The following is a 14,265-nucleotide window of genomic DNA, read 5'->3' on the forward strand; positions in this document are numbered from 1 at the left end:
TCATGGTGTAGAGAAAGTGACAAAGGAAGTGTTCTTTACCACCTCACATCACACAAGAGCTAAGGGACACACAATGAATTTAATAGATGGTAAGTTTAAAATCAAACATCAGAACATATATTTCAAACAGTGTATGGTTAACTTACAATTTCAGAGAGGTAGCCGTGTTTGTCTGTTTCAGCAAAAACAACAAGGAGTTCTGCAGTGCCATAAAGACTAACAAAATTGTTGCCAGTGGATATTGTTAAGGCCAAAAGTAAAACTGGGTGCATAAAAGAATTGGATAATTTCATGGAGGATAGGCAATCTATGGATATTAGTTAAGTCAAGGACGCAGCTTCAAGCTCTGGGTTTCCCTAAATTCTGACAACCAAAAGCTGGGACTCAGCAACAAAGAATGAATCACTTGATAAATTGCTCTGCTTTGAAGCATCTGGCCTTGGTTACTGTCAGAAGACATGATGGTGGGCTAAATGGACCATTAGTCTGACTAAGTGGGGCCTCTCCTACTCTAGTAACAGACTTGCTCAGCACTTTTGAAATTTAAGTCCTAGCTGTATCAAAGCGAGGCATCCAAGAACTGATGCATCCAAAATTGGTGGGCAGTTTTGAAAGTTTGGCTTTAGTTCCACATGCACAGTATCTTGTAACAATCTATTTAAACAGCTCTTAAATACACATACAGGTATAATATGATTTGTCCCACAGTCGACACCTTTACAAACTGAATAAACCATTCCACAGAATTCATTTGTTGTTGTTTTTATGCATTTTGGATGGCATAGCTTCAATTAAGGATTTTGAAAAGTGTCCTTGCTTGATACATTGTTATAGACATGCTATAATTATGTCAAATCCAATTTTGTTTAATCACTACTCAGGAAGAATCATGCTTGGGAATTAGTTCTGAACATGCTTGCCAACTGGAGGTAAATTTAAAGTAGAACATCAGTCCAGATATCTTGGAAACTTTGGGAAAGCTCAGTTATGAATCCGTATTTGCCCTTAGCAGCTGGCCCCATCTATAAAGTAATAATCCAAAACTACTGTTGATGAACTCAAACATCATCACAAACTATGGGGAAACTTGGAATGAGAGCTGAACTGTGAGGGTGGAGTTTGCTCTAAAAAGGACAGAACCTAATAATATTTAACAGTAGCTCCAAGATGAAAATAGAAATGGCACCGTCTCCAACACCATTTAAATACTAATTGCTTGAGAAAGTGGCAAAAACTTCCATGTTTGAATATAAAACTGGTGTGCTATGTAACAACTCAAATGTGGGAGCTCACTGGAAATCTGGGAATTTCAGTGCTGCATTACATATCTATGTTGCTTGAACCTAACAGATCTCTCCATTTGGTTGGGAGTCAAAGGTTGTTGTCCTCTCATGGACAGCACAATACAGATGGATGAAACATACATCTTGTCAGTGTACTACAGCAACTTCCTGGATCTCTGAGAGACTGTCATTAAATTCAGCAATGTCTAATAAGTCAGACTAATATGAGGTTTTCCAGGTTGGAAAAGTCTTACACAGTTTTTAAGGCTAATCATTAAAAAGTTTCATTAGTTCTTCTGATTGGAAGTTACTCCAGTGTTGTTCCTGGTAGTTTTCAGGAAAGGTTAAATTAAGGGGATTGAATAAATATGTCCACTAGAAATTGAAACTGATCTGAAAAATCAGCACAACAGAAGAAGTCATTCTTAACATCTTAATGAGGCAGTGAAGGTGGTGGGTCATTGCAAATCAAAATAACAAGGAATGACTATTCAGTATTGAACTTATTTCTGCTTATGTCAGCTTATTTGGAACATCCCTGAGTGAGAAGCCAGTTATGGCAATGGATAACGGGCAGCTAAAGACAGGCATTCATCAAACACAAATCAATTGATAAACAAATAGATATCATTTTAGCAACTCATTAGAAGGGCAGGTTAAAATGTGAGGGGCAGGAGGGAGGGTTGAAATATCAGTTGAAATATAACATGTTTTTGTTTTTACTTGGACCAAAGAGACTAAAAATCATTGCATTTATTATAAACTTTATACTGGAATAGACCCTATGAAACAATCTATGAAGCGCACTATATTGGGGAAACTGCTTTTTTGTGTTAAAGCTTAATAGAAAATGAGACAAAATTAAAATAAAAAATGTCAGGTATATAAAAAAGCTGCTGAAGTTTAATGTTAATTCTTCCTAGGTGCAGGTAATAGAAGGAAGGTAAATATAATAACTTTAACATTGCATTAAACCTTATTGTGTATTAAAAAAATTAAAGCAGGCCTAGTATATGATCCAATAATAGTATCAGAAGAAAGGATGGCATCCACTTAGGAAGGAACAATCAGTTCCATACATACAAGATGGGAAGCGACTGTCTAGGAAGGAGCATGGTGGAAAGGGATCTAGGGGTCATAGTGGACCACAAGTTGAATATGAGTCAACAGTGTGATGCTGTTGCAAAAAAAGCAAATATGATTCTAGGTTGTATCAACAGGTGTGTTGTAAGCAAAACTTGTGAAGTCATTCTGCCGCTCTACTCTGCACTAGTTAGGCCTCAGCTGGAGTACTGTGTCCAGTTCTGGGCGCCACATTTCAAGAAAGATGTGGAGAAATTGGAAAGGGTACAGAGAAGAGCGACAAGAATGATTAAAGGTCTAGAGAACATGACCTATGAAGCCAGGCTGGGCTTGTTTAGTTTGGAAAAAAGAAGATTAAGGGGGGACATGATAGCGGTTTTCAAATATCTAAAAGGGTTCACAAGGAGGAAGGAGAAAATGTGTTCCTCTTGGTTTCTGAGGACAGGACAAGGAGTAATGGGCTTAAAGTGCAGCAAGGGAGGTTTAGATTGGACATTAGGAAAAAATTCCTAACTGTCAGGGTGGTCAAATATTGGAATAAATTGCCAAGGGAGGTGGTGGAATCTCCCTCTCTGGAGATATTTAAGAACAGGTTAGATAGACATCTGTCAGGGATGGTGTAGACGGAGCTTGGTCCTGCCTTGAGGGCGGGGGGCTGGATTCGATGACCTCTCGAGGTCCCTTCCAGTCCTATGATTCTATGATTTAAAATAAGCCTTCATTAGTAATACTTGCCAGGATAATAAAAAACTCCATCAGTTTTATCTGTTTTTATCAAACCTAATTATTTGGAAAGAAGCTGGCTTTAAAATATCCACAAAGATGAATTTTTAAAAAGTTGGTAATTGTAGTTAACATTTACTTTTGGCTTTTTACAGGGAGGTAAGTGCTTGAAAGGATACATGGACTGTTCACCTAACACTTCGGCTATGTCTAGACTGCAAGCCTCTTTCGAAAGAGAGTGTCTAGACTGCACGCGGAATTTCGAAAAAGCAAGCCACTTTTTCGAAAGAAAACACCCAGTGAGTCTGGATGCTCTCTTTCTAAAAAGCCTGTTTGCTTTCAAGAACGCCTTCTTCCGAAAGAGCACTTTCGAAAGAAGGCGTTCTTCCTCGTGGAATTAGGTTTACCACCGTCGAAAGAAAAGCCGCATTCTTTCGATTTAATTTCGAAAGAACGCGGCTGCAGTCTAGACGCAGGTGAAGTTTTTTTGAAAAAAGGCTACTTTTTTCGAAAAAACCCCTGAGTCTGGACACAGCCTTCATGTAATTACCATCTCAAAGAAACAAAACCAAACCATCACCAAGTTACTTGTGCACTTTGCTTTAAGCCCTTTTGCATCACATGCTTCATAGGCTGGAATCCTCTGTAGATGCAGAGGAATTCAGAAAAGCCTTCCCCAGCTAGGTTGCTTTCTGCTTTATTCTCCTACATAATATGTTGCCTTCTCTCATTTCCTGCTTGATGTCACATGGGGAACCTACACATTGTCCCTTCCTCAGATGTGCATCTTTGTGAAGCAAAACCATTAATTCCAATGCGTATAGTCCCTCAGACTCAATGCCTGTCAACCAGACATGATCCAAATCTGATTAAGCTCCATAGGAAGGACTCTATAGGGTGTGTCTAGACTACATGCCTCTGTTGACGGAGGCATGTAGATTAGACAGATCGGCAGAGGGAAATGAAGTCGCGATTTAAATAATCGCGGCTTCATTTAAATTTACATGGCTGCCGCGCTGAGCCGACAAACAGCTGATCAGCTGTTTGTCGGCTCAGTACGCTAGTCTGGACACTCCCCTGTCGACATGAAAGCCTTTTATCGACCTCCCCGGTAAACCTACGAGGCATAACAGGGAGGTCGATAAAGGGCTTTCAGGTCGGCGCGGGAGCGTCCATACTAGCGTGCTGAGCCAACAAACAGCTGATCAGCTGTTTGTCGGCTCAGCGCGGCAGCCATGTAAATTTAAATGAAGCCGTGATTATTTAAATCGAGACTTCATTTCCCTTTGCCAATCAGCCTAATCTACATGGCTTCATCAATGGAACCATGTAGTTTAGACACACCCAAAATAATGGGCACGTCTACACAGCAGCGCAAAAGTTGAATTAAGCCATGCAACTTCAGCTATGTCAATTGTGTAGCTGAAGTTGAAATAGGTTAATTCGGCTTTTGGTGCTGTCTACACAGCAAGAAATCAAAGGAAGAACATTCTTCCATCGATTTCCCTAACTCCTCGAGAAATGAGGGTTACAGAAGTTGGAGTAAGACCACCTCCATCTCAATTGATTTTGAAATAATGACTTGCTCTGTAGACATGCATTTTGTTATTTTGAAATAACGCGGCTATGTAGACGTAACCTATGGAGATAAGAATTGGCAGCTTAAAGAAGGACACCATCAACCTGTAAGTCACACTTCTCTCTGAAAATTATGAACCTGCCAGGGTTACTAGAATTGAAGAAAAGCTATTGGGAAAATATTTTTACTCTATTTACTCAGGGTGTTGGGTGTGGGGGGGTTGTTGGTTTTTTGTTTTGTTTGTTTTTTGCATTTGACAGCACTTTGTGTCAGTTCACTTTTTCCCCTGTGTAGTCAGTTTCTCCCTTCTTAAAAGACTCAGACAGGAACAGAAAAACCCTCAACATATTATTAAAGGCTTTTTTAAAAAGATTTTTCAGATCATTCAATTTAAAAGGGAGCCCTATTGGAAACTTTATTTAAAGATTAATCTTTTTGACCATTTCTGATAAGGAATGGATTTCATCATGTTATATATAACCTCCTTTTCAGAAAGTCATAGGAATAAGGCCTCCAATGTATTGCACTGGCAATTCCGTCCCGCTACAGTGTATTCTTACATGTGTGTCTGAGTTTACATAACATTCATTTTCACTGTTTTCTCAGGGAGATTTCTCAGGGAGATTTCATGACGTGACAGAGGTTAGACTATATATCAGGGGAAATTGAGTGCTAAGTTTTTCATTGTTCAAATCTAGTTTTTGGTTCCCAGATAACTAGGATTCTGAATTTTTGGTTTTATAATGACATTAATGTATATAAAATATCATTAGTTTTGTAGAGGCAGAATTGCACCATGGTTCAAAATTAGTAGTAGTGTAGAGAGATGACCTTATTACAAGAGATGGGAAAACACAAAGCAGACTGCAAAATTTTCCTGTTTGTGATAAAAAGACATACATCAGCAGTAGGCCAGAGTTGCAGTTTCCTGTTTTTTTCCCTTTAAGTGGACTAAGTGGTTGATAAATATTTAGACGTATGTCAATTGCCGTCTGTCCATTGATGACTTTCACGTTGTTTATTTCCATCACTGCCAGCATTTTAAGCTTTAAAATTTCAATATTCACCAATTAAAAAGATCAATCTGTGTTGAGTTGGATATTTCAGTAATAACTGAAAACTTTTGTGTATGTGTTGATTACATTTGTTCTGGGTCCATAATGCACACATTTCTATAGTGCAGGGATCACTTGAATAAAAAAACCTATATGGCCATACACTGAGCAGGACAGCAGCCACATGAATTCAATTTGTGTAGCACCATTACAAAAGATTAAACAACAGCTGTTAGTCTATGAAATTGTATATACAGGAACCTTTCTGAAAATCTCCTGAACTGAAGCCTTTTCAATCGTTAATGAGTGAAGAATTCATTCCTACTGTTAAGAACTGGCAATCTAGGAATGAAGACTAATTCACTTCCAGGTGGAAAAATATTACTTGGGTATATTCTTCTAGATCAAATTAATATTTGTATATATGCCACTGATAAACATGTACTATATGATTTATTATTTCAGCAACAGCGATGAACGTTACACATAGTGCAGGTTGAATCAAGGTTTTCATCCTAATCCTGTTTTCAACTACTCACTTTCATCTTTCAGATCACGTTTTCCAAGCAAGTTCTTTGCATGACTTTTACCTTGGGCTATATCTAGACTGCAAGATTCTTTTGGAAGAAGCTTTTCCGGAAGAGATCTTCTAAAAAAGCCTTTTCCGAAAGAGAGCATCTACACAGCAAAAGAATATTGAAAAAGTGATCTGCTTTTTCGACAGATAGCATCTGTTCAGTGTGGATGCTATCTCACATGTAAGAATGGCCACCAGAGCACTTGTGCTTTTTCCTTTCTCTCTTTCTTGTGAAATAACTCCCTCTTTCCCATCCACACAGGCCTTTTTCCGAAAGAGCTCTTTTACAAAAAGGCTTCTTCCTCGTAGAAAGAGGTTTATCAATGTCAGAAAAAACCCTCAGTTCTTTCGATTTTTTTTTTTCAAAAGAACACAACTGCAGTGTGGACTAAGTTAAGTTTTTTTGGGAAAATAGCCATTTTTCCAAAAAAACGCTGCAGTGTAGACATATCCTTAGAGCAAAAGTAGTGCATATTTTTTTTAAATATGAGGAACATTTTAAAATCCCACATATATTCCATTTTTTAAAATGAGAGCTTGCGCTATTTTTGAGCATATCTACATCTGAACAGGCTAAGCACCGGGCGTTTAAACAGAATATGGAAAGAGCTTTCATTTGTTGACCTCTTCCCCTCATTTCCTTAAGAGCCCTGTTAGACTCCCATCTCATTCAGGTTCCTTTATTTGGCATGCAGTGAAGCAGCATTGAATCAGACTCAACCATAGAAGGTGGAGAACAGGGCATAGAACACACCCGAAGTTACAGCAAACCTCTTCCGTTATCTACATTTGACCATTAAGTTGCATTTACTACACATTGAATTACACATTTTGGAACTGGCTTGGTCACCCTGTAGGAACCAATCTGTGTCCAGCATGCTTTGTCCATGCACAACTTACTCATTACCTCATCTTTATGTTCCTGACACATCTTCTCCCTTATCTTGTCTGTTGTAAATGGTTCCCTGTGTGTTCTCTCTTATCTTAACCAAAACGTACATTCTCTTTCCAGCTTGCGGATTCATTTACCTTTCTAATCCTGTCTCCCAAGAAAGAAAACTTCACCCATGTCCTATAACTCATGTCAAGCCAGCTCTACATTATGGAGAAGCATTTTGCTTTCTGCAACAAAATTATAGGTTTGATTGACTGAGTTACAAAACTTCTAAAATGTACATACTGACCATATGCAGCAGATGCATTTTTAACTAGGCTTGTAAAATGAACAGTTAAGGGATGATTCCCTCTTCATGCCAATGTGGCTAAATAAACTATGCAAAGGAACAAATGTAGAGAACAGAGCTGGGAGGGGGAAAACTATGGCCTACAGGCCAAATCTAGCCTATCAGTCATTTTAATCCAGACCTTGAGCTCCTGCTGAGGGGTGGGGCTTGCCTGGCTCTGCACATGCTCCGGATCCCAAAAGCAGGAGCAGTATGTGCCAATTCCAGCCAGTTCCTATGCTCAGGGGCAGCCAGAGGGCTCTGTGTGCTGCCCATGGGGGCCAACAGTCACTGCAGGTGCTGGGGAAAGGTGTCTGTATGTGGGGGAGGGGGGGAGGAGGGGAGCTTCATGCCCCTCAAAGGGGTGGGGCCTCAGGCAGAAGGGGCACCACCCAGACCATGGCACTGAACCAGCCCAGCTTTCAGAGCCATGCAAAGCACCTGGTGTGGCACTCTGGTGGCAATGTAAAGGGCTCAAGGCTGCATCTGCTGCAGTGGTGGTGGTCAGAAGCCCTAGATTCCTTCACATCTCCAGGCCCCAGGGCAACTGTGCCCTTTGTCTCCCCATTGGGAGACCTAGTGCTGCACCCTACATCAAGCCTCATCCCCTCAGCTCCCATTGGCCAATGGAAGCTGCAAAGGTGGCACGTACAGACAGGGAGGGGGACGCCTGGACACACCTCCACATAGCAGCTGGAAGTGGAACCTGCACCCCTGATTCCCTTCCCCCAGACCCCAACCCTCTCCTCCAGCCCTGAACCCCCTCTAAACCCCTCACTCCCAGCCCAGAGCTCCCTCCTGCACCTCAACCCCCTTATCCCAAGGTCCACAACAAAGTCTGCACTCCCAGCTGGAGCCCCCAATACCCTACCCATTCCAACCCCCTGCTCACCAAAATCCTTAGTTCCAGCCTGGAGTATCCTCCTGCACCTCAAATTCCTCACCCCAGGCCCACCCCAGAGCCCACCCTCTCAGCTGGAGACCTCAACCCCCATATCCCAACCCCAATTTCATAAGCATTCATTGCCCTCCGTACAATTTCCATACACTGATGTGATCCCCCAAGGCCAAAAAGTTTTATGAGCATTCATGGCCCTCTCTTCAATTTCCATATGCAGATATGACCCACAGCCCACCCCTGGAATAGGGGGCTGAGAAAGGGTTATTGACTTTGTAGAGTATGAAGAGTTAAAAGAGGACTGCTAAGCATGTGATTTAGGGTTCTCTCATTTGGACACACTACATATTTCATATTACACCGATTTTCTTTCCAGAATCACAAATCCAATGGGCCAGAAATTTGGGGGTGAACAATGTAAACCTGGGATTCTCTTGGTTAACAGTGAAGGGCTAGTGTCTGGCTGGCCTGTGTCATGAAGGGGAGAATGCCATACAGAACTGATACAAGGCCTAGGAAAACAACACTTTCCTAAGTTAAAAGGGGACCCTTCTCCTGCTTAGAGGCAGTCAGGATCCAATATTTACATAGTTGAGATCAATGGGAGCTGAAGGGTATCTGCACCTTGCAGACTCAGGCCCTGAAAAGGTAAGGTTAAGGTCAGCACTCCCTCTGGTCACACACTGATAAAGCAGTAATAGAGGTCTGGATATGCCTTTCTATTGGTATAGCTAGTGTCACTGACCTGAGCTCTGCAAGAATTATCTCTTACCAGGGAGCCTTACATCCCTCCACACCTCTCAGGAACCAAAGATGCTCTCTTCCATTCCGTTTCTCAGGTTCACAAGGGCCAATTGTACTGTGATTTGTCCTTGTTTGTCCAAGTGCTAACAGTAGTGGCATGGAAAGTATAAGTGAAACTGTAAGTAGCATTTAGAGTCCTTCACAGATTGTTCTCATGATTGTTGCCATGAAGTAGAAGGTAATATTTGCTTAAGAGACTCTCATGAAGATTAGGGAAAGTGACACTTTAGCTCATGTAACAGATTTGTGTTAATTAACTTCCTAATTCACAGCTCCAATAAGGATGCTCAAATATCTTCTGTAAGCCACCAGAAACCTATTACTTTAAAAAATCCATCAAGTTAAGAAGGGAGAATAAACTCACAAGTGACATATGGTATTCTATGAGTATTTATAATTTAAAACTCTTTTTCATATATATCTCTTTAAAAAATGTGGTTCTAGCAATCTGGAACACAAAACTATCAGAAAAACCAAGTATGCTACATAATCAGCGCTCCACTGAAACTAAATTTACCATGCTGAACATGGTTTTATACAGTAAGACAAACTTGTGACCAAATGGGACTAAAGAAAATCCCTTGTGGGGATTCAGCTCTGATCAAGAGAGCTTTCCTTGCCAGAAAAGACATTTTTAACATGGCAGTTAGGGGTTTTCTGGCTAGAGAGAAAATTGCATTGGACAATCAATTCTGCTAGAATTGTATATATTATATTGTTATGACAGAGACTTTACTTTATTTTGTGCTAAAGCTATAGCACATGTTTATATAACAAAAGAAGATATTATAGACTATATCTATATTCTAGTACTGAAAGGAAATGACATCTTTAAATGAGAAGCTTTTCAAGTTAAATTCATTATGTATTTTGATTTCTCTTTGATAATCCAGTACTATAAATTATCTTTTTATTGGAAAAAAAAACTTTTATTCTTTCCTGTTAAAATAATGGGTTTAAATAGATCCAGACACAAACATTCTAAATAACAGATGGCTTATTCCGAAATCTGTAAACCTCATTGTACGAGGAATAATGCCTACTCCGAAATAGCTATTTTGAAATATGGTGTGTGTAGACGCTCCACTTCTGCTATTTCAAAATAGCCCCTCACCAGGGCCATTCTAAGTTATTCCTCCCCAGTGCCTCCTGGGGCTCTAAACTGAGATATCACGTCTACACTAGGGAAGCCTGCCTCAGACTAATTGTGAGGCTTCCCTGCCGTATAGACGTACTATTTCAAAATAAGCTATTTTGGAATAACTATTCCAGAATATCTTATTTAGAAATAAATGTGCCATGTAGATGTACCCTTAGTAACCATCCCTGGTTTCCCCTCCATGCAAATGTATCTTACTCCCAGAAAGCACTGTGGGCTCAGTGCTTATTTATGCATTGAAATTCTCTGCACTTCAGTATAAGTGGAGATGTTTGCTCTTATAGCCTTTCAGAAGGACTGAATTAAAGATCAGTTCATGCTTTGGAGAGAACTGAGAGCTGCTGTCCTCTTAGCCTGCCAGCCAGCACAAACACTCCTGGGAAAGAAAGCCAAGATGGTGAAGGGTTCTTCTGCAGCATAAGCTATCTGCAATGCCCTGAAAGGGACCCACACATCCAGTCCACAGAAGCATTGCTAGGTTTGCTGACAGATGCATTTGCTCAGATAGCGAGCATTGTTCATTTCTATGGGAAGGTTAATTTGCACTGCCCTGCTGCAGTCTGACCAGCATTCTCCTGTTCCTGATACACTCAGCTGACCTGTATTTGTATTGTGAGATTCCCTTGTAACAACTATAATTAGGTCCAGAGAATTCCCAGAGAAGATAGAGCCTTTGAACAAACCTCAGAGATGTCTGTAATTAGAAAAACATCCAGATTAGTGTTACTATTTTATGTAGGTTTCTCTCTCAACACACACACACACAGAGCGAGAGCGAGAGTGAGAGCGAGAGAGAGATGTTCACTGATCCTACTTTCCATCCATAGCCATCTGCCACGATTGGTCCAAAAGGAAGTAGAGCTCTCAATAGTTAGCCATACATTCTTGTTTTAATAAGATTGATAGGGTCACATGAGATCTTGGGGCTATGGCAAAGGAAGGCCTGGGATGTAGGTGGTGATGATTACTTATACGTTGTTTTACAAAGCACGGTCATAGAATCATAGAATCCTAGGGCTGGAAGAGACCTCAGGAGGTCGAGTGCAGCCCCTTGCCCATAACGAGCCTTGTGGATAAGGGAGAAGCGGTGGATGTCATATACCTAGACTTTAGTAAGACATTTGATACGGTCTCGCATGATATTCTTATTGATAAACTAGGCAAATATAACTTAGATAGGGCCACGATAAGGTGGGTGCATAATTGGCTGGATAACCGTAGTCAGAGAGTTGTTGTTAACGGTTCTAAATCCTGCTGGAAAGGGATAACAAGTGGAGTTCCTCAAGGGTCTGTTTTGGGACCCGTACTATTCAATATCTTCATCAATGATGTAGATATTGGGATAGAGAGTACTCTTATTAAGTTTGCAGATGATACCAAACTGGGTGGGGTTGCGACTTCTTTGGAGGATAGGGACATAATTCAAAATGACCTTAGCAAGTTAGAGAAATGGTCAGAGGTAAACAGGATGAGGTTTAATAAAGAGAAATGCAAAGTGCTCCACTTAGGAAGGAACAATCAGTTCCATACATACAAGATGGGAAGCGACTGTCTAGGAAGGAGCATGGCGGAAAGGGATCTAGGGGTCATAGTGGACCACAAGTTGAATATGAGCCAACAGTGTGATGCTGTTGCAAAAAAAGCAAATATGATTCTAGGTTGTATCAACAGGTGTGTTGTAAGCAAAACTCGTGAAGTCATTCTGCCGCTCTATTCTGCACTAGTTAGGCCTCAGCTGGAGTACTGTGTCCAGTTCTGGGCGCCACATTTCAAGAAAGATGTGGAGAAATTGGAAAGGGTACAGAGAAGAGCGACAAGAATGATTAAAGGTCTAGAGAACATGACCTATGAAGCCAGGCTTCATGAACTGGGCTTGTTTAGTTTGGAAAAAAGAAGATTAAGGGGGGACATGATAGCGGTTTTCAAATATCTAAAAGGGTGTCACAAGGAGGAAGGCGAAAATGTGTTCCTCTTGGTTTCTGAGGACAGGACAAGGAGTAATGGGCTTAAAGTGCAGCAGGGGAGGTTTAGATTGGACATTAGGAAAAAATTCCTAACTGTCAGGGTGGTCAAATATTGGAATAAATTGCCAAGGGAGGTGGTGGAATCTCCCTCTCTGGAGATATTTAAGAACAGGTTAGATAGACATCTGTCAGGGATGGTGTAGACGGAGCTTGATCCTGCCTTGAGGGCGGGGGGCTGGACTCGATGACCTCTCGAGGTCCCTTCCAGTCCTATTATTCTATGATTCTATGATTCTATGAAAGCAGAACCAATCCCTTTATGCTTTTGTCCTCTCACCAGTAAACATTTGTAAACTCACCTCCCCCCCCCACCTCCACCCCAGGGAGGAGTAGTCCAGGGAGGCTCTTGGAAAGTTGCACCACCACCCCGCACATCCAGCAATTTCTCTTCAGTCTTAAACCCTCGGCTCTCCACATATGACCGTAGGACCTAACTGTAGCACTTCAGCACTCAACACCCCTCTCACTGGTGCAGCATGTCCTAGAGGCCAGAGTCATGAATAAACAGCTCTCTCGCTGGGGCAGTGCAGCCGAGTAGCTGGAGTCACTAATAAACCGCACTCATTGGGGCAGTACAGCCTAATAGCCGGAGTCACTGATTAAACCCTTCTCACAGGGGCAGTACAGCCTAGTAGCCAGAGGCAGTCACAAATACCCCTCTCATTGGGGCAGTATGGCCTAGTAGCCACAGGCAGTAACAAACACCCCTCTCACTGGGGCAGTGGAGTCATTGATAACCCCCTAGTAGCTGGAGTCATTGATAAACCCCTCTCACTGGGGCAGCGTGGCCTAGTAGCTGGAGTCAGTAACAAACACCCCTCTCACTGGGACAGTGCAGTCTGGTAGATAGAGTCAGTATAAAGCAGGTGCAGGCCCCACTGGTTAGAGCAGTGAGGCAAAGAAGGGCAGAGGGATCCCCTGGGTCCCAAGCCCAAAGCCCTAATAGCAGAGGCGCCAGCCACTTCTTGCTCAGCAAGGAATCCCACACAACATGCTGAGCTTCTCAACTCAATCTCCTGCCCAGAGCTACTTCCTATCGTACTCAGCTGAATTCCCTCCAGGGTCCTTTCTCCAGTCCTTCTATAGCACTGGTGTCCTGCTGGCTGGATTCCATGGCTAGTCTCTCTGGTGGTTCGCCTGCAGGAGTTCTAGCAGCACCTCCTTCCTCCCCAACTTTGCCTGGGGCATGTGTGTCCCTCTGGTGGTTCACCTGTCAGCACTCCAGCAGTGCCTCCTGCCTCCTCAGAAGCCAGCCCTGATCAAGCCTCTCTCCAGGCTTTTATACATGGGCTGAAGTCTGAGCATGCCCTGCAAGGCTGTGGGGGCAGGACTTCTTCAGCCAGGTGAGCCTATTTAAGCCTAGCGTTCCCCATGTGGGGCTGGTGCACTCCATCACACTCTTAGCTCTCAACATGGAAATCTGGGCTTTTAAGTTGAAGAGCCAATGCTTATCCCTATTGAAAATTGGGTTGGGTGAGGGATGCATGTTGGGAAGGAAGGGGATTCATTTACAAGTATAGTTTACAAACCATTAAAAGATGACCCAAGAATTTTTATTCAGTTTACAGAAGGGGAATAATTCCCAAGTTAAGTACACACTTTTTCCTCTGCAGAAAAGTGAGCCTTTGAAGTGGAACTTTGTGTACTTTTTCAGTGACAAGCTGTCTAAATGATTATGTTAAAGAATGTACAAATGCTAAATCAGTGTCTGATTGTCACACAAACACTTGTGCTTTTCCTGAAAACTACTCACCTTAAATGTGATAGTACATAGCTTTATTTCTCTCAGAAATAATCTTGAAAAAGCTGTGTTTAACGTGTGTGTTTTTCATTTTTGCTAAGTTATTTTTAAAAGCA

This window comes from Pelodiscus sinensis, chromosome 9 (assembly GCF_052426305.1).
Source record: "Pelodiscus sinensis isolate ZL-2025 chromosome 9, ASM5242630v1, whole genome shotgun sequence".
NCBI lineage: Eukaryota > Metazoa > Chordata > Testudines > Trionychidae > Pelodiscus > Pelodiscus sinensis.